Below are 22,070 nucleotides of genomic sequence, written 5' to 3' on the forward strand. Positions count from 1 at the left end.
TATGTAATAGGGCCAGTGTCCTATAAGAATGTTGCTCATAATATATATTCATGAGCAAAACTTGTAAAATTCATATCAAAATTAAATTCTACATTTTTTAAAGATTTTTTTAAAAGCTGGAGTCGGTACATTTTTTTCCGACTCCAACTCAGACTCCAGCCAAAACTAGCTCCAACTCCGACTCCACAACTCCGACTCCACAGCCCTGCTTCCCACGGTCTGTGCATTGTGCGTATATACGGATGATAGGTCACGGAACAGAGTTCGGAGCTCCCAGCATCATTATTCATTATGATGCTGGAGGCTCCGTAACGGTTTAAATGTTCGTGCTACTATATTGTACATTGCATGCCAGTACAGTAGCGTGAAGATTTTAACTGTTTTGGAGCATATGATCCCATTTAGAGCCATTTCCATTAGGAAAAACGGGCATAAAATAAATAATTGTCTGATATGTAAGAAGCATGGTACCTCGGTGGTCAGTTCTGTTGCCTTGCAGCATTGAGGTCATGGGTTGGAATCTGGAAGGAGTTTGTATATGTGGCCCATTGGGATTGATGTGAGCGATGACAATCCGTGCAATGATGTAAAATACACTGGTGCTTTATACACAACAGGGAATAAACTAATGCTTTCCACCAGTGTTGAAGCATAATATAAGGCTGCATTTAGCTGTGCCCAGAGAATGAGACATTGTTTTACAGTTTTGTTCTTCATACAATGTGCGAGATACATAAAACAAAGCTTATTTTTGGAGCGTGATAGGAACTTGTTTAAATAGCTGTTTTCTCCTATAATGTTGGGGTGTTCATGCTTCCAGTCGTATTTTGACATCTCCCCGCAGCATTCATGAATCCTTTTGTTCACTGTGTTCTGTGGTTTGCAAACCATACACCATACAATCAGGTTGGGTTGGGTGGATGAAAGGAAACTGAAATTCTCCTAATAGTCCTGAGAGAGCTCCAGGCACTTGGGAGAAACAGCAAATTATGGGGATGGTTACTTGGGCAATTCTCTAATATTCTTTGCAAAGTAAGATCACAGCTGAAGGGCATGAGCACATAGTGTAATAGAAGTATGCCAGCTATACACAAGTGTTAAAGAGGCCTAGATGAGCGGCAGCATGCATGCCTACTCCCTACCCCACCCCCTGCCCGATCCTTGTACATCAGTGAGAGGAGGCAGGGAGAGGTGGAGGAGGCATGCATACTGTCGCTCAGCAATACCTCCTCTACACTTTTATTCTGAACATGATATAAAGCTAAGAGATTTCCTATAAGCTACAAGCTTTTTACATCCATAATGTTTGTAGCATTATTATAATCAGATTGGGCAGTGTGTGTGTGTGTGTGTGTGTGTGTGTGTGTGTTGCGTTGCAGTATTAGTCTCAGGGGGCACAATGAGTGACAGTATTATTCTCAGGGGGCACAATGTATGGTGCAGCATTATTCTCAGTGAGCACAATGTGTGGCAGTATTATTCTCAGGGGGCACAATGTGTGGCAGTATTATTCTCAGGGCCACAATGTGTAGCAGTATTATTCTTAGGGGGCACAATGTATGGTGCAGCATTATTCTCAGTGGGCACAATGTGTTGCAGTATTATTCTCAGTGGGCACAATGTGTTGCAGTATTATTCTCAGTGGGCACAATGTGTTGCAGTATTATTCTCAGTTGGCACAATGTGTTGCAGTATTATTCTCAGTGGGCACAATGTGTGGCAGAATTATTCTCAGGGGGCACAATATGTTGCAGTATTATTCTCAGTGGGCACAATGTGTTGCAGTATTATTCTCAGTGGGCACAATGTGTGGCAGAATTATTCTCAGGGGGCGCAATGAATGGCAGTATTATTCTCAGGTGCACAGTGTGTGGTGCAGTAATATTCTCAGGGGTTACAATGTGAGGAAGTATTATTCTCAAGGGGCACAATGTGTGGCAGTATTATTCTCAGGGGGCACAATGTGTGGCAGTATTATTCTCAGGGCCATAATGTGTAGCAGTATTATTCTTAAGGGGCACAATGTATGACACTTATTCTCAGGGGGTACAATGTGAGGAAGTATTATTCTAAGGGGGTACAGTCTGTGGCAGTATTATTCTCAGAGGGCACAGTGTGTTGCAGTTTTATTCTCAGGGGGCACAGTTTTTGGCAGAATTATTCTCAGGGGACACAGTGTGTGGCAGAATTATTCTCAAGGACACAATGTGTGGCAGTTTTACTATTCATAGAGAACTATAGTAGTTTTTTAAGAGGGCACAGTGTGGCAGTATTATTTTTTAGGGGGTGCAATGTGCACTAATAATATTTTTATGTAAAGTAGATGGTATTATTCTCAGGTGGCACAGTGTATGGCAGTTTAAGTGGGTACAGTAGTACACACTTAGTATTTTAGGGGGCACAATGTGTGGCAATAATGTTTTCAGAGGCACAGTGTGCAGTATTATTCTCTGGGGGCACAATGTGTGGCAATAAAGTTTTCAGGGGCACAGTGTGCAGTAATATTCTCAGGGGGCATAATGTGTGGCAGTATTATTCTCAGGGGCACAGTGTGCAGTATTATTCGCAGGGAGCACAATGTGTGGCAATAAGGTTTTCAGGGGAACAGTGTGCAGTAATATTCTCAGGGGGCACAATATGTGGCAGTAATGTTTTCAGGGGCACAGTGTGCAGTATTATTCTCAGGGGGCACAATGTGTGGCAATAAGGTTTTCAGGGCCACAGTCTGCAGTATTATTCTTAGGGGGCACAATGTGTAGCAATAAAGTTTTCAGGGGCACAGTGTGCAGTTTTATTCTCAGGGGCATAATGTGTGGCAGTATTGTTTCCAGTTGTCACATTATCGAATTTAGTGAAGCCGAGTTTTCAGGGGTACAGTGTGTGGGGAAATTGAGGTATTAGTATAAATGGTGAGTATCTACTGCAAAACTGCAAAGCCGAAGACATCTGGGCGGCTAACTTCAGAGGCCAGGCATAGCTGGAAAAAGTCGTCATCTTCTTCTGGGTTGAATGGAGAAATTATGGAAAGAGGATAACTACAACCAGAGAAGGCGTCACCTGTGAGTCACTGAATGTTTATTCTGCATCACTTCAGTATTCTACTCAGTTGTATAGTCTGATGATGAAGTGATGATGGCTGGGCCTTTCCCATTTGTTAAACAGCAGCTCCCAGCATACCCTTACTACTATTTACGTCATACTGACAGCTGTAGTTTCACGCTGGATAAACTTATATAGCATGCCTTTCTTGCTAATTTGTTTATTTCATTATTAAGGCAGATATAATTTTGTGTGGTGCGCTACACCTTGGGCGTCTCACACTTCAGGTAGGGAACCTGTTGTTAAAGGGAATTTGTCAGCACCTGGGCTGGTCCTGAGGTGCTGACAGTGTAGTGAAGTTGTATGTCCCTTGTTGTGTGTGGTACCTTTCTTGTAGCCAGCGGTGCAGTAGATTTTTCTTATTCTTGCCCGTAACTTGTAGCGTTGAGGTGTTTGTGCCGCACTTAGTAACGCCTCACCACCACTTCCTCCTCTCTGTTTGCTGCCCGACCCTCCCTGTTTGATTGCGGCCCTGCCTCCTGCTTCCTGATGACTTTGCTGGCAAGGGCCGCTCGCCGACTTGCCAGTATGCGCATGCTCACTGGGTCTGTTGGGTATTGCAGTTGGGTATAATCTACTGCACTGCTGGCTACAAGAAAGGTACCACACACAACAAGGGACATACACCTTCACTACACCGTCAGTACTTTGGGGCCAGCCCAGGTTCTGACAAATTCCCTTTAAAAGTTTGAATCCCACCACTATGTAAAATAAAAGCAAAAAAAAATTTGAAAAACTTCACAGATTTATAAAGCAGAAAGACAGGAAAGGATGTTCTGAAAATCAGAACAGGTTCACAGTATGATATATCCACATAAATTGGTACTTAGGGTACTTCTTCTGTCACCGCACGGATGACCGACAGAACAACAAAACGAAAGGAGCTGTAAAAATACTCTACGAACCAAAGAGCCGAAATAAAACAAGTGGATCATACATGATACCATGACATTACTTCCTGATTAGGAAGACTTGCAGGGATTCGGTACCAGATGACAAGATGGGTTATTGGCAATCATGGACCCTGCGTCCCTCCTCTCCCTCCCTCATCTGTCTATGCAGCGTTCTCTTCCTGGGGAGTTAGAGAAATTGTGCGATTATGTTTTGAGGAGCGAGACACACGCACACATCATGCTCTCGGATAAACAGCGTCAGGTTCCTGTGCCTCCCCAGGCCCTGTTCATCCTCCCTCCTCCCTGCGCCAGAAAATGGAATCAATTGCTTGCAATTGGCAGCTCTGTGTTTTTAGCAGCACGTCGGGCGAGATGTTCAGGTGCTCTGATGGGTTTGATCTCCTGCCGTCTCTCTTTCTCTAGACTTCCCGCCGCTTCGCTTTGTGAGCTGAATTTTTTTCTGTGGGTTAAGAAGCTATCTTTGTTTAACCCCCTAAGTGCTATGTGGGGGTCTGTATTTTTTTCTATACCCGTATCATGACTCTTCGCCAACACCTGACAACTCATTTAGGTTTTAATCAATGTAAAAATAAGACTTTCAGGTTCTGGAGCTGATGTGTTATGGGTTAAATGCATTCATGCATGATCGCAATGAAGACTGGTAAATATAGTTATATAGCAGAGTCCATCAAGTTCAACCTATAACCCTACTGTGTTGATCCAGAAGAAGACACCCTTATGAAGCAGACGCCAATTGACCCATAACATTATAGTTGCCCTTAAGAAGTCCGTAAAACTTTTTTGTGCTGCCGAATATGTTTGCAGGCTGACAGCTTTATAGGGTTACTACTTAGTATGTTGCTAACGTCTCGGCAAAATTCCAGTGGAAGATGTCGACATTACATTACCTTGCTGCTTACTGTTAGCACCCATTCGTACGCAAAGGGTTAATGTTCTATTTACTAGGCCCTCTGATTATACACTGTCCATTACAATGTGTTTTCAGAGCCGGAGAGAAGGAGGAGGGAGTGTTAACTACAGAAAGAAAAGCGTCCAAGAAGCCATTACAGGGTGACACTTTGCATTGCAGTGACGGATTTGGCCAAGCTCCAGCTTTCCATCTGCCAGGTCTTTGATGTCTCTACATTCCGCTCCAAAAAAAATAATAAAATAAACTAACGTGAAATACACTTTGGATAGTAGAGAATTTGTCATCTCCCAGCGCACAATACCCATGACTGCGACTTATAAAGCCATGACCACTGCATAGTGCACCTTGTGGTCGCACTAGGGTCATGCAGTACCATACTGAGTGAAAGGTTTAAGCAGGGTTTCTAAGTTAGGAGATCCGAGTTAGGGCCGAAGAGTGAAGCACACAGCCTCATGCTTCTCCCAACTATATATTGATGTTTTTTTTAGGGGGGGGGGGGGGGTGTCTCAGCATTGGACCCCAACTAATCAAAACTTTTGACATTAACGCTTTACTAGGCCAAACGTACTCAACACTTCCGTACATTTCCAAAATATATAGGTTTAGCAGCATATCGCACTTCTGAGTCCCGCTAAATGAATGTATGCATTTGGGAAATGAACTGAACAGTCACTTTTTGACTACATTAAACTAAATGGACCTGGAGTTACTATGCTAGGCTATACATTGGCAACCTATTGTGACAAGAGGCCAATGAAACATGAACATGAGGAAAAGTGAACACTAGTAAAAGTGTTCCGGTCATTTAAATAAACTTTTGGAGTAATCTCACTGAATAGTTCAGTTCTTAGGATTTTCACATTACTCAATGCTACTAAATGGGTGCCAAGAGGAAATATAGACACCATAAAAAGGCTACACAGTATTATGTTCTATTCTTCTTTGATCCAAGGTGCATCCACAGTGTCTAATAAGTATGGGTGTATTATTGATAGGGCCTTTCCATTTGTACAGAGCAATCTCATGACAGAGCGAGGCAGCTGCAGGGAAATTAACTACCCTGCAGCTTCCCTGCTGCCTGATAGCAGTGACCGCACAATACCAGCCCATATTATAGATCAGTGGTGTCAAACCTGCTGCCCTCCAGCTGTTCAGAAACTACAATTCCCATCACGCCTGGACAAACAAAGCTTTAGATGCATCAAAAAAAGGCATCAGCAAATTCTGGTGCAGCTTAAGCCAACTAATGGTTGGTCTAAAGGGCATGTTCACACCATTGCAGATATGCTACCAAAATGTGCAGAGTTTCTGAACCAAAAATCGATCACAGATCTGCAGCATGTGAACACATTTTACATGTTCACCAGGTAAAATAACGCTCTTGGGGAGGAGGAATACTCTACCTGAGTATCATATTGGCAGTTCTGTGTTGGCAAAGACTTTAGAAGAGAAGGATTTAGGGGTAGTGATTTCTGATAGCCTTATAATGAGTCACCAGTGCAACCAGGCAGTGGGGAAAGCTAATCTGGGCTGTATAGCTAGAAGTATAACCAGTAGAAAGAGGGAGACTGTGATCCCTCTGTATAGAGCTCTAGTGAGACCACATCTGGAATACTGTGTCCAGTTCTGGAGACCTCACCTACAAAAAGATATGGATAAAATCAAAGACTGGCCTTTTCTGCAGCCAACCTTCCATGTTTCTATGTTTAAGTGACTATCTAAGCCCCTGTGATAATTTTGATGTGTTCACAGTATGCTTAGTGTATGAATGCACGTGTCAACAAAAGTCTATATGTAAACCAAAAAATAATAATTTTTTTTAACAACATTATATGACAAGGTAATTTAATGTTATTAAATCAACGTATTAAAAACACCTTTTCAGTCACTGGAGTACCCCTTTAAGTATTGACAATACCAAATTTTGTATCAGTAACAAACAAATAAAAATGAGCAAAATTGCTCCTGAAAATCAGATTGCTATTTCCACCTCAATGATCCTCAAAGTCGATGGGGATGACTTTCTTCCTGTGTCCTAGCTGCCCTGTGAGAGTCATGCGCTGGGCCGCAGTATCCACTACAAATGTCGCTGTGACATTTACAGATCGTACCACCGATAACAATGATTTTTATGGCGACATGCTTGATTTAGAACAGCAGTAAACGCGTTCCTCCATTCACTCTGATCAATTATGTTCATGGGGAGAAATGGCCGATGTAAGAGGCCTTAGCACGTCATAGCCTCAATGATAGCATCTGGTCATTATATCAAAGGGCACTGATCCCTGGTCATCCATCCCATGTGGTATACAGGATGACACTATGCTGAAGCCGCAGCAACAACTAAGGGATTTCAAAACCCATTTATGGACAAAGAAGAAAGATTTAAGAGAGATAAACAATAAAATAGCCAAAAAGGATGCTGCGAGAATGGGAGCCCAGTGTGAGATGAAAGTGGGAGCTGTGCAGAAGGGCTATGAAAGAGTTTTTCTCCCGTGTAAATTGCATATTTCCTAGAGTGGGCATTTATTTCTCCAGAACAAAAATGAGGAATAGTTTGCTGGAATCTTGTCTTAACTTCAGGCCCACCAAGCCCCGCTACAATAGGAGGCTGTTATACTAACTATACTAAAGCCAGGGCTTCCCACAGTGCGGCTACCACATGCGGATGAAGGCACGCTCACATGCAGTGGCCAATGGATGCACAATTTTGCTGGTAATAATGGTGAATAAATCTATATATGTCATGCCGCTAAAATCTCAGACTCTTCTGTATCCTGGCAGAAAAGAAGTACAAATCTTTCCATTATAGTCTTTCGCTGTGCTGATTTCACTCCAGGTTTTGGCCAAAAATACTGACCAAATACTAAAAGTGAATCTGCAGCTGTAATTTAAATTCCAAACTGCTGTTAGGTCAAGGAGGCACATGGTACCTTTCATGTATCCGTCTGTACTTCATAATGTAGAAAAATACTTTAATACACAGGTGTTAAAGGGGAACTATCAGCAGGTTAGACGAATCTAACCTGTTAATATCTCCCTATCATGCATGGGGAACTGAAGATGAAGGTATGTCTCTTACCTTCATCCTCTGTGTCATTCCTGTGAGGTTTTAATGTAGCCATTTGTCCGGTAAGGCCGCTCGGAGCACTCCAAAAGGCCTTACCAGACAGAAAATTTAATTTTATTAAAACTGCATGGGAACGGGGCAGAGGATGAAGGTAATGGTGTGTTTATGCAGGCAGATTGACAGATTATTGAGGCCAAAAGCTGGAATGGATTTGAGTAGGAAGAGAAGATATTTCAGTCTTTCCTTTATGACCTGTTCTCTGTTTATAGTCTGTTCCTGGCTTTCACTTCAATAATCCCTTCAGATATCTGTCACAAAAATTTGTCTGTGTAAGCACACCCTTAGGGCCCTATTACACAAACAGATTTATCTGACAGATTTTTGCAGCCAAAACCAGGAACAGACTATAAACAGAGAACAGGTCATAAAGGAAAGACTGAGAGGTTTTCTTTTTGGCTTTGGCTGCAGAAATCTGTCAGATAACTCTGTTGGTATAATAGGGCCCTTAGAGACATACCCTCTCTGGGCCCTGAGTGTAATGGGGAGCTACCAGCAGGTAAGAATAATTCGCCCGATCGCTCGATTAACGATTTTGAATGAACATTGTGTTTTTTTATAAAAACATCAAACGGAAAAATCGTTTTGCTATCGCTTAAGCCTCTCACACATAGGTGAAATCGTTGAAAGACTGTTTACACGGAACGATCTGCGAATTTTTTGCGAACGATCAACGACGATTTGAGAACATGTTGAAAGATCAAAATTAATCGATTTCTCGCTCGTCGCTTGATCGTTCACTGTGTTTACACTGAACGATTATCGCTCAAATGCGATCGTTATCGAGCAAATTCGAACGATAATCGTTCCATCTAAAAGGACCATTGGAGTTTACAATCCTCTGAAGAGCTGAGGATTGTAATGCCTCCTCTCTCCCCCTCCTATGCCCCCCTGGAGCTTTCTTTCAAATCTCTCATCTGTGCACAACCTATATGCACAATGCAGGAATCAGGTTTAGGGTACAAACCCACTTGACGTATTTGCTACGTGAATCAGTCTTAAAAATAAGCAGGCAAAACGCAGGTTGGCTTTATACAATTGTTCTGCGTTAAAATACGCAGTTGCGTATTTTTGAAGCGTGAAGCTACATGCGTTTTTCGCACAGGTTGTTAACAACTGATGCTTTGCTAACAACAAGCTTCACGCTTCATAAATACGCAATTGCGTATTTTAACGCAGAACAATTGTATAAAGCCAACCTGCGTTTTGCCTGCTTATTTTTAAGACTGATTCACGCAGCAAATACGTCAAGTGGGTTTGTACCCTTAGGCCACATTCAAATGTCCGTAATTTTGCAGACCTTACAGATGGTGAAGGCCTGTAATGGATGGTTTGCCAGCCTAGCATAATGTATCAATATCATACCGGGAGCGGGGAGACTGTTTGAAACTCTGCGGCACTATAGTGACTGAGCCGTACGGTTTTATCATTACAGTGCCGCAGAGTTTCAAACAGTCTCCCCGCTCCAGGCATGATATTGATACATCATGTTAGTCTGGGAAACAATCCATTACAGGCCTTCACCGTCCATAAAGTATGCAAAATTACGGACGTGTGAATGCAGCCTAAGAAGCAGCTCTGGAAGTTGACAATGAAACAAGCAAGAATAGAGATGGGAGAGGGAGGAGGCATTGCAGTCCTCAGCATTTCAGAAGCTTTGGATCAGCTCTAACACTGCACAGGAAAATGAAAGTATTTTTCTACATTATAGAATCAGAGACATAAATAAGAAAGGTACCATGTGTCTCTTTGCCCCAAAGAGCAATTTGACATTGTCAGCTATTTGGAACCTAAATTGCAGCTTTCCTTGCAGTTGTGAAGCAGTGTATGGTAGCTACGCCCGGTGATACCTTGGCTGTTCAGAAGGCAAACCTTCCTGTAAGCAAAAAACAAACAAAAACAAACTAGAATAGGGCACGGTAGGTTAGGTTCCCGATAAAAACAAACAATGGAAATGATCCCCAATATCTCCTAGTGCACAGGTGTCAAACTTGCAGCCCTCCAGCTGTTGCAAGACTACAATTCCCATCATGCCTGGACAGCCAAAGCTACAGCTTTGGCTGTCCAGGCATGATGATAATTGTAGTTTTGCAACAGCTGGAGGGTCGCAAGCTTGACACCCATGTCCTAGTAGCTATAGAAGCCTCACATATCCAATAACAGCACCTTCACCCGCAGTCTAATCTATATGGATGAATCAGAATGAATACCTATAATAAAACAATAAGTATACAATATTTTCTGTTTTGGTTTAGAAATTATTTTAAAACATTTTTTTTTTTTTTAAATATATGATCCATCGTGAAGACGTTACCTTTACTGAACTGGCAATGAACTAACAATCAGCATCTCTGGGTTCACAGACTGATGAGACAAGGAGAACGGCAGCCGCTGCTGGAGATGAGACTGGGTTTGTCTGAATGTAAGTGTCCTGCAAGGTACATTCTAATTAGGTGTGAGGCTCCGAGCGCCTCACTAGCATGTTAACTCTGCAACATGACAGCATAATTTGACTTCTTAAAGGATTATGCAAATTACCGCTCATCATTTCATTACAAGACTGGAAGGAAAAAACTGACAGGCAATTTATACATAACACACCTTTCAAATCCCCTACACGTGTAACACCTGGGCCATGTAACTGCGCTCCCGGGACACTGCGTTCATTACACCACTGCAATCCGAAAAACCAGAAATTGCTTCCAGCAGAAGAAGAAGCTTGCACATAGGAAAAGGCCCTCTATTAATAACATCCCATTGATCATGTAAGTCATACGGCACATGCACTTTCTTAAAGTAACCAGACCTACAGCTCACCATCTACTGTACATCCAATACATTTCAAAATCAGGTCTACCTGATCTTGCCTGAATGCTATCAGAACTTTCAATTTGTAATAACCTAAAATATCACGTCATATACGCAAATCTGTATCGTATGGTCATATCTACATGCAAAGGACACAACCCATATAGCTTTGGTCCAAAAAGATAGATAATATAACATATATAACTATTCTATGATATGAAATCAAATTTTGTCACTAAACTAGTCTTTGCTTCAACACATTTACTACCATTGTGTGCCACAAAATGTTCTAAAAACTAACACCCCTTATTTTGTGCTTTAAAACCCGCCATAACCAATATATTTACATAGAGAGGTACATCGCTTTAGGTTTATATGGATAATAGTGCGGGGATGCTGGTGCCGCAGGACTTTTTTTTTAAACTGCAGTCCAGTTCCCGGGCACGGCAGCGGTCTATTCCCGGGCACCAACTCTGCCTGAAGCACCCGCCCACCCCAGTGTGACCATTGGTTCTTTCCCTTTGTGACGCAGCTTCATTGATTGTAATGGAGCTACGTCAAAGAAGAGAGGGGGCTTCGTCACACTGGGGGCGGGCCGGCCAGCCTCCAGTGCTTAAGGCCGGGTTGGTGCCCAGGAATAGACCGGCGATGTGCATCGGAACCGGCTGTGGTTCAAAAAAGGACCATGGCACTGGCATCCCCGCACCAGCGCCGGTCCATTCATATAGAAAACATAAAGTGATGTACCTTATTTCGATGGGTTTTCCATTTGAAAAATCAGCCACATCTAATGTGGCGGGAAGGATGGGTTTTGTTATGTGAAAAATCGGTTCGGACACATTGATAAATCTGTCAGTTTGAGAAACTACAACCCTAAGGTGTAGGGTTCTTTAAAAACAGACAGACAATCTTAGCAAATAAGGGCCAATATGTCTACCTTAGAGTAGAGTCAGAGTACTCATTTACAGAACTGGTGGGATTTTGTAAATCATAAGTAGCTTAAATTGAAGGATTTAGCAGTTTTTATATCAATCTGCTCAGCTCCTCTTAGGGTGCCTTTCCACAGACAGATGAATCCGACAGATTTTTGAAGCCGGGAACAGACTATAAACAAAGAACAGGTTATAAAGGAAAGACTGAGATTTCTCCTCTTTTTAAATCCATTCCTGGCTTTGGCTTCAAGAATCTGTCAGATAACTCTCCCTGTGTAAAGGCACCCTTACTCCACAACATAATGCTGTTAGATTTGACTGCTTTTTCATGGCAACGTGTTCCCTTAAAAAACTATAAACCAGTCAATGCATTTAATACTTTATAGTCATAGACTCACTCAGGCATGACACTCTATACCGCAAGAGGGAAGGGAAACTTCTTCCATGACTGACAGATATAGACAACTGAGAGCGGCAGCATGACCTTATGACCAAAAAAGCAACCTTGAGAGAGCTCATAGTACTAACAATGCTAGCTGTCAGGCAGCTACTTCCTGGTTCATATAAGCTACATTCATGGATTTTGAGGCGTAGTAAAGTATCCATTATTGGTGCACTTTGCTTGGTTTCCTAAAAGACCTTTCATTACCAACAAGAGCAGCGATTCTCTCCTTTCCATTTAATAACTTGTTTATGGCAGCTACCATGCAACAATCTCATGGGCTGTTCCAAAGGCAAAGATCAGGCAAACTTTATCGCTCCTGCCTCGATAGTTGTGGGTAGACTTCCATTAGTTAGCCACTATAAAGATCCGCGGCCTATGCTCTCTCTGTAGATTATCGCATGTGCAATGTTAGGCTGTTCAAGGGTTCCTTCTTAGTTCTATGTTCTCGCCATTGTTCCTAGTTGCAGCTGTCTTGCTTAATTTATCTAGCTGCAAGTTGGTCTGTTTTTGGTTTTGCTCAGTTTTATTTCTCTGGGTCCTAAAGCCTGCTGGTTGTTTCTAAAGGCCCTATTACACAAAGCAATTATTGACCGTATTCGGCAGATATTGCCCGCTACCATCGATAATAGTCTTGTGTAATAGAAGACAACGATCACCCGACATGAACAATGTCAGCTGATTGTTGTCTTTCAACACGTTGAAAGAACAACGACTAAGATAGCAACAATCTGCTGCCGTCGCGGGTAAGAGAGCCCCCCCCCCCGGCTCTCTTACCCGCTCGCAATGGGTGGGAGAACAAGGAGCAAGCAAGCTCTCACCTGACAGGTTGGCGCTCACTTGCTCCCTCTCATCGCCCCATGTAATAGGGGCTTAAGGTTGGGGTGTTAAAGTTGCTGCCCTCCACTACAATCCCAGATATGGGGATTATATCCATTCTTCATGTTTTTATTGGGCACCTAACCTCTGAAACCTGTAGTCTAAGGATACTGCAGAGATGGTGAAGACTGGAGTTTAGGGGAGGATCCAGGGAAAGATTAGGGAGGGTTAGTTAGGGCCAATTTCTGTATTGTCTGTTTTGCCATCTTTTATTTTCTTAGTGGATGCTTTCATTATTATTTGTTTATATAATCATTCAATATCAGTCTTGTTACCTTCCAATATTGATTTTTCCTTGTATTTTTTGGTCTTCCAATTGCCAGTCATTCTACAAGTCCTAAGGATATCTGAGCACTAGGTTCTGCAGTTAGGACCCAGGAAAGGCAACAGCTAAGGTAAAGCTGTTGTCAACGTCATTCCACCACTCTACATAACATCTTTTATAGCGTGTATATATAAATCTATATATATATTTATGCTTTATATGGTAGTCTATTACTAAAGTTAACCACTTATTTTCCGTCCTTCTATTAAAATCTAGGTCATCCTAGCTGAACTTGTTATATACACAGAAACAAAAACCGATAGATATGCATCGGAGGTTATCAACTGCATTGGCAGTACACAAATAACCATGATTCTATACACATAAATCCATCTCTTTTATTTTTGATGTTCTGTATATAGTTTGCAGACAGTAACCAAACTCATGAAGTTCCCCCATTAATCCACCACTGACTGATGAAGGGGGTGAGCTGGCAGGGCAGAATTTAAATAATTAGTCACGAGCAGTGGAGCTGGAAGGGTGAGAGAGGGGAGGACGAGAGGAGCAGGGAGATGCTTTGAGGCAGGGTAGTAAATTGCTCTATTTTCGCAGGTAATTTAAATGCAAACTAGCAGCAACTTATCACAAGAATGGATTTTCCACCATCTGGTCAAATAACAGGGGATTTGTTTAGTGCCATGCAAAGAATCGAGTGATGGGGAGAGAAGGCAGATTAGCAGGTAAGTCCTACAGTCGGGCAAAATGTATTTTGTGCAAACAAGAACAGACGAGGCTTTTAACAATTACACCTGTCAGAACCTCCAGAAAGCAATCCATCTCCGGCGCCCGAGACCAAGCGAGTTCATAACCAAATGGGATTGAGCTGCGTGCTGCTTCCGAAGTTAAGGATGAAGTGGGCATGGAGGGGGGCGGGGTATGACTGAAGGACAGGGGCACCGGATGTCTGAAGGTAATGTACGGGGGCTGGCATCAGCAATCCATAACAGACATAATAGAGTGCAAGCACCTTTCATTCACATGCAAGTATACACATTACATCAGCCGGGCCGTGGTAAACTACTGCAAGTGGGGAATTCACGAATGACCATAAATCTAGCCGCCTGCCCTCTAATACATTGTATTGGTAATTTTGCCAGTGCCTCTGGCAGCGACGTAAGTAAAAAATGTATAAACAGCCGGTGACGCTTCAGTTGCTTTGTACTGGAAAGTCGAGATGCCGGGCTAACCGTTTATATCACACGGCTACACTGAAATCGCATTCTGCTGCCTGACTTGTTACCAAATCGGACCTCCATCTACTTGCAGAAAGGGACTGGCATAAAAATAGAGACAGTGCATCTAAGTGTAAGGACAGGAGTTATGTGTCACAGGTCAAATGATGGCACAAACCTGTACTGTCAACTGTGAGAGTGAAAGTGTTATTGTCGTTTACTTTTTTTTTTTGTTGCAGAAATCAATAGTACAGGCGATTTTAAGAAACTTTGTAATTGGGTTTATTAGCTGAAAAATGCATTTGTATAATGAAAAAGCAGTTTGAAGCTCTCTCCCCTGTCTTAGTGGTTGTCTATAGAGAGGGGATGGGTGGAGGGAGATGAGGCACCAAAACAGGACAACAAAGAGTTAATTTACAGCTACATCACCGGGCTATCTCCTCTGAAGTCAGCACTGACCTCTCTGACCTCTAAATACTGGCTTTCACACAGGTCCCACTGAGTAATCCTTTGTTCTTTGCTCTCTGCTGGCGACTAATCTCCCTCCGCCCCCTCCCCTCTCCATAGAACAGACAGGGCCCGACTGATGTAAACCAGTCGTGATTTCCTCATAATTAGCAGTGAAGGAGAGAGAGAAGGGGGGGGGGGGGGGGGGGGGGCTGGGGAAAGTCTTTTTGAATGCAGATAATGGCATATTTGCCTAATAAACCCAACTAGAAAGTCTCTTAAAATCGCTTGGACTATTGATTTCTGGGGGGGGGGGGGGGGGGGGGGGGGGGGGGGGGGGGGGGGGGGACACAACAGTGACACTTTAAAGAGCAGTATAAAAATAACCCCTTAAATGTTGACCCTAAAAGTGTCACCCTTTGTGTGTACATTAAAGCAGCACTATATTTGATTATTCATTAGAGATGAGCGGGACTCGAGCATGATCGGGTCCGATTATTCTGCATTTGAGTACTGGTGGCTGAAGAAGTTGGCCTATGGCTGTATCCATGTTTTCCTGGACTCCCTGGGGCTGCATCTAATTTCAGCCACTGGAATTCAAACGAACGGACATCTCAATTATTTAGCGCTCATCACACTTTATAGTATATTCCCAGAAACTCCCCATCCCATCTCCCTCCTCCCTTTTTCATAGACTTGCATAGCTCATAATCTCATCTCTGAGCTGCTACAAGTCGCCACCAATAAACAAAAGTTGTTGCTAAGCTGATGAATGACGGTTTAGCAGGCAGGGAGCAGAGTAAAGATGCTTGATAACAGGAGAAGGAGCATTTTTTGTCTGATAAGATATATTACAAAGTTTCTTACATTTCACTTGTACTATTTACTACAAGCAAACATGCAGTGTGTAGCATATGGCACATACTTAATATATCATAGACGCTCTTCACTCTTACCTTTACAGTCCTGGAAAGTTTCTAGAAAAAAATGCATGACTAACAGGAGTGCAATAAATTTACTGACATTGAAGCAAAATGAATATTCATTGGTGGTTTCTGCCATGTCCCTCTATATTAGGCAAGGTCCAGACACGGCGGATTCCACATCATATATCTGTAGAAAGTTACAATGCAATACAACAGGATAGGGTTTCAACGCCACAGCCACATGTACCAAAAATAATGTATCACAAAAAATGTGCATGCTTTCTGCTTGAATTCATCATGAATTTGATATCTGACAAATGGAATTACCCTTTAAAGGGGTATTCCAGTGTGACAAAATGGAGATAGGGTTCTTCAAACATAAAACAGAAAGAATACTCTCCCCTATAGCTACCATTCTGACAGCTCTTAATCCCCTTGCTTCCTCTGATATATCGACCCCAAAAGAGATGCCCTCGTAGCCAATCACTGGGAGCAGAACGGGCTGGGGGCCATCAAAATGTCTTGGGGATAAAAGCCACTGCTAGAAGAATATACTGAAATATACTAATTATAACTAAAATTTTGTATAATCCCTGTATATTTTGAGATGACCCCTTTAAGTAAAACTACAAAATCCTGCTGCAAAGTACAGATGGTGTCAATATTAAAGGGGTTATCCAGTGCACGAAGGGTCGAGCACCATCAGAATGTCACCAAGGCATATAAAAAATAATTTAAAAAAAAATTAAAAATACCTGCCCACAAAACCCCTTTAAGGAAACCCACACAGCAGGCTCCCCATGCTTCTTTACGGCTAAAAGGCTGTGCACCCTCATTCATGACGGAGGTGAAGATGGTTGCCGTCCCCAAGCACGTGTAATTTTTAAGAATTCTTCAGCTGATAACATTATACTATAAATAGAAAATGGGAAGTCCAGCAATGAAGTGTTACTATGCAAGCAGTTTCTTCCTTTTATTTATCCAGCAATAAATCTGTGTATGGTACGCGTTTCCGAACTGTTCCTAGCATCCATAGGTAGACTTAAAGATATGGAAATGGTGCATATATATATATAAATGTTTCTCTCTATATATATATTATATGCATACAGCATGTGAAGCCATTAGCTTTAAGTATGATCAAGCACACATACCTATGGCTTTCAAAGCTAAAGATAATGTAGTTTTATTTTCGGCTTCCTTAGTTCCGCTTGGGGCATTGATTGATACTTGGCTGGATGCATGGGTGCTCTGCCAGTAATAAATATACGCTGCAACGTCTCCCTCCAGTCACCAGAGTGTGCCCGGGCTTCTCCTGCTTTTAAAGGTCTCGCTGCGTACCTGTGCATATGACAGTTGGGATGTATGGGTCTGGAGGAGACGGGAGTGATAAATGGAGCCGGCCTGTTCTTCCAGCGTGCCACGCTGAAAGCAATAAGCCTGGCCCAGCTCCCGCTAAGGAGATAATGTCCTTGATTCCATCAATACAGATTACGAGGCAGGTGAGGGGGCCACGCAGCTTAATAACCTGCTGCCTGCCACAGAGAGCACTGACATGGAGCACATGAGAGGGAGACAGGAGAACAGAATGGGAAGGAAAGGGAACATGTATAAAAAAAAAAAAGGGGGGGGGCACAACAGGAGACTTGTTGTGAAAAGTAAAACAGATTTACAAACAGGGAAGTGAAAAAAATAAATAAACATGATATAAATATTGTAAACAAATATGTAACATGATGTAAATATTAAAGTGCAGGAATTCTGGATAACATAGGAAGCCGCACATACATGATCAGGCTGTGCACTGGCACACGTTCTCGCTCAGCTGGTTTCCCTTATGCACCACATGCCCGGAGTCTCCTTGCTACTTCAGCCAGCAAGGGCAATTAGGACATTCATTTAGCTAATTGTGTGCAGGTTCTCCTGGAGCCTGGTCTATGACAGGCCGGGCTACCGCAGTGCCAATTTATCATTCATCACTTGGGTGGGGCTCCAGCCAGCATAGATTAAAACATGGAAAGGAATGACGGAACTGCCATGCCTCAGGTGACTGCTTACTGGGATTCTGGAGATTAAAAGGTGTCAAGGCCGGGGATGGCAAGTAAACAAGGACGTGCAGTCTATAGAGGAGGGGACAATGGAAACAACAGGACGGGAAACATGCAAAGAGGAATATGATGGACAAGGACAATTCACAGAGAAGAAAAAAAAAAGAAAAAGATGCGCTCTTATATTGTGTCATAGCCGAAAATATCAGAAAAAGAGACTAAAAGAAGAGTGAAGAAATTCTGATATCAAGGGGTCAGCTTGAAGAGCTGAACGGAGGGCCCATGAGAACCCGGGATGAAAAATGAGATGATGGACAGAGAGAAGACAGACTGTGCAGAGCGCAGTGCCCAAGGGAAGAGATGGAGAGATGGCAGCCATATACAGAGCAGCACAGCATTGTGGGCAACATAACACTGTCAGATTACAGGGAACGCTGCTGGGGAGGGAGCCAGATACTGAAATGGATTAGGGATATTGAGTAACTATGTATTTACTCTAAAAAAACTACTTCTAGATTTACATAAAACCTGCATTTCATGTTGTACATAAGATTAAGAGAAACCAACAGTATCGTACAGAGTAACCTGATCCGGACAATGGACAAAATGTTGTCACTGGCAGATGATGTTAAAGAGTCACTGTTGTATTTATTTATTTTTTAATTATTTATTTATTTTGCAGAAATCAATAGTACAGGTGATTTTAAGAAACTTTGTAATTGTTTTTATATGCCATTACCTGCTTTCAAAAATACTTTCCCCAGGTCCCCCCCTCTCTCATTCACTGCTCATTATCAGGAAATCTCGACTGTTTTACATCAGTCGGGCGCTGTGTAGTCTATGGAGGGGGGAGGAGGAAGATTAGCTGCCAGCAGAGAACAAAGGATTACACAGCGGAAACTGTGTGATAGCCGGTATTCAGAGATCAGACAGGTAAGTGCTGATTTCAGAGGAGATAGCCTGGTGATGTAGCTGTAAATTAACTCTTTGTTGTCCTGTTTTGGTGGCTCGTATCCCTCAACCCCTCCCCTCTCCATAAGAGAACCATGAAGACAGGGGGGAGAGTTTTCAAACTGCTTTTTCATGATAAAAATGAATTTTTCGGCTAATAAACCCAATACAAAGTTTCTTAAAATCGCCTGTACCATTGATTTCTGCACGACAGTTACACTTTAAGTCTGTTAATATGAGTGAGTAAATGCTGGAACACTTGTGGCTGCCACCCCAATGCATCAGTCGGCATAAATCCATCATGACTGTTGGGTTGCAGTTGCTGCAACTTTGGTCTGGCATTTCCTTATTTAGAGGGTAGTCACATGTTTCGTGCACGGTCCATATGACCGAATGATGCTCTGAGCTGTTATAGGTTTCCCTTCTTGCGCACTGGATTTATGTAGAGGCAATGTGACTCTACATAAATCTGCAGACTGTCGGCGCTGCAGGGACATTTAAGCTTGGCGCAAAAAATCTCAGACTTAATAAATGTCCCCTAGCCAATCATATTTAAAGGGGTTCTGTTAGATACAAATCACATTCTAATCTTCTGACACTTTTAGATACCTTTTAGTTCAAGGTAACACATGGTACCATTCATTTATCCATCTGTGCTGGATATTTTATAAATATTTTATTTTTTAGTGCAAAGAATCAAAGAGGCGATCCCAAACTCCTGATCTGCAGAGGGCTGTAACTCATCCCTGCTTTCTGCTTGGGGCTCAGCCTCAGGATGACTGATACAGATGGGAGGTGGAGCGAGGAGACATTACAGCCTGCAGCACTTCAGAAGATTGGGGAAGCCTGGTTGACTCTTTGCATCACAAAATAAAAGCATTTTTCTACCCTACCCAGACCGATTTACGAAAAGTACTATGGGTCTCCTTGACCTAACAGCTATCTAGTAGTGTCAGCAGTTTAGAACCAGAATCTTAGCTGACACATTTCCTTTAAGGGAAATGTTCCTATGCTGTACAAACTTCGTAAATGGCCGTTGTTTAACGCTACCTATGGTCGGAATTAAAGGGGTACTCCAGCGGGGGGGGGGGGGCACTTTTTTGCTGGGACCGGGGAGGAGGTGGCCGAGGGAAAAGACGTCCAGAAACCGGGCACCGGAGCGCCGCGATGCAGGACCCGCCGCTGGAACTGGGGAGGTGAGTGGACGTCTTTTCCCTCGGCCACCTCCTCCCCTGTCCCAGCAACCCCCCCCCCCCCCGCTGGATTACCCCATTAATGATCATAAATTCCAGTCATAGGTAGGGTTAAACACCGCACACAGAACGGCTGTTGTTAGTACAACATGTGAACATAGCCTCAAGAAGTTATCCTGGCTTACAACAACATGTTCTCTTTCTTCCAGGAGCAGGACCACTCTCTAGTTTGGATGTGATTTTGCAGCTCACTTCCTCTGAAGTGAATGGAGCTGAATTGCAATACCACACACAACCTAAGAACAGGGGTGGCGCTGCTTTTGCAATAAAGTAGCTCTGCTTTATTTTTTCCTAACCCTGGATAACCCCTTTAAGTTTAAGCGTGTCAGAACTGAGAAATCAACTGTTGCACAAGCAAACGCTGATCATTAGCAGGGGCGATATACTATGACGCCACCTTAGGCATCTATAACATATTTCCTACTTAGTATGTATATAGTAATCTCCCAGTTACATTGCATATTGTTCACCTTTTCTCAGCCTCCATTTTCCTTTATTACCAATGCAATGAAGGGCAGCATGGGTGGTAAGAGACAAGAGAAGCAATGGCGAAACAAGAAGCTAATGTGTCTTTGCAGAAGATATTGACTAGAATCTGAAGCTCTAAGTATCTAGCTCCCGGTACACCGTGAAGCATAATAGTACAGATAAAGCAGATGTGCATGAGACGGAGAGGTACACATCACAGGTATCTCTCCAGACAGCTAAGTAAACAGAGCCGTGCACGCACACACACTGTGCAGCCAGCCGCACTCTGCAGTATATTAAGCAGCTGTTTGCATGTGCCGGCCGTGTCCGGAGTGACAGCTGTATTTTCGCTTGCTTTGACATTGAGTCTGATCTGGGTGAATAGCTCATATCCATTAAAGTGCTATTACAGCAGTGACTGGCTGCCAGGCGGCTCCTGATCAATCCTAACAGCCAGTGAGCTGTCATACTGTGAGAAGCAAAGCTCAGAGCTCGCAAAGGGGGAAAGAGTATGAAACCACGTCACCGGCATAAAGCGCAGCCACATCCATAAAATGATAGCCGCTACCTTCACGCGTTTCATCCATTTATATATTTTGTCAGATGATGTTGTTAGAAAAAGACAATGTGAACGGCTATACCAAAGAACAAGGTTATCCCTCGGACATCTGCTGCGGTTTTGGATGCGGATTAACCCCATTTTACTATAGATGTGTATTTAGCATGTGTGAACAGAGACTAAAGCAGGGGTAGGGAACTTTGGCTCTCTAGCTGTTGCAAAACTCATGTCTGGACAGCCAAAGCTAAAGCTTTACAGTCCCTGGCCTGCATTGATCTCCGATCATTCAGGTTCGTGCGAACCCAAACTTTCGGCATGTTTGCTCATTTATAAAAATTGGAAATTTATTACGTCTTATATTATTCAAGTTTTCAGACAGCATGAAACCAATCCATAGACTATATGGTTCTTTATAGATACTTAAAACATCTGCAAAGTGTTTGCCATACTTTTATTTTTTAAGTACCCAAATAAAAATAAATACAAGTAACAAAACTTTCCATTTAGATAGACATCCTGTTCGTAGCGCCAATACAGAATGTTACAATTCCTGGCAAAAATTATAGAATCTCACAAAAGGTTACTCAGCATTTTAACTTCATACAAAATACCTATATCAAAGATGAGATACAAATTAATGTTTAGTAGCTAAAATGACATATGCAATGTTCAAGAACCAATGTACACAAAAATGATATAATGCAAAGTAAAAAATTATCTAGGTCAATGAGGAAAAAGGACCTCTGTGAATCCAGACAGGGCAGTCACTTTTGGAATGTTACACAACTGGAAGTTACACAACTGGAAACA

The 22,070-nt window shown here is 42.6% G+C and overlaps 1 protein-coding gene and 1 long non-coding RNA gene across 2 annotated transcripts in view; one reads left to right on the top strand and one right to left on the bottom strand.

The window, feature by feature from the left end:
- The window catches only part of NPAS3 (neuronal PAS domain protein 3), a 345,000-nt gene that overhangs the window by 235,614 nt on the left and 87,316 nt on the right, over positions 1-22,070 (bottom strand). The window lies entirely within an intron of this gene.
- LOC138770354 (uncharacterized) lies at positions 3,641-14,111 on the top strand. Its single transcript, XR_011359465.1, has 4 exons — positions 3,641-3,699; positions 10,358-10,472; positions 13,435-13,506; positions 13,989-14,111. It is a non-coding gene; the product is annotated as an uncharacterized lncRNA (long non-coding RNA).

The sequence above is a fragment of the Dendropsophus ebraccatus genome, chromosome 13 (assembly GCF_027789765.1).
Source record: "Dendropsophus ebraccatus isolate aDenEbr1 chromosome 13, aDenEbr1.pat, whole genome shotgun sequence".
NCBI lineage: Eukaryota > Metazoa > Chordata > Amphibia > Anura > Hylidae > Dendropsophus > Dendropsophus ebraccatus.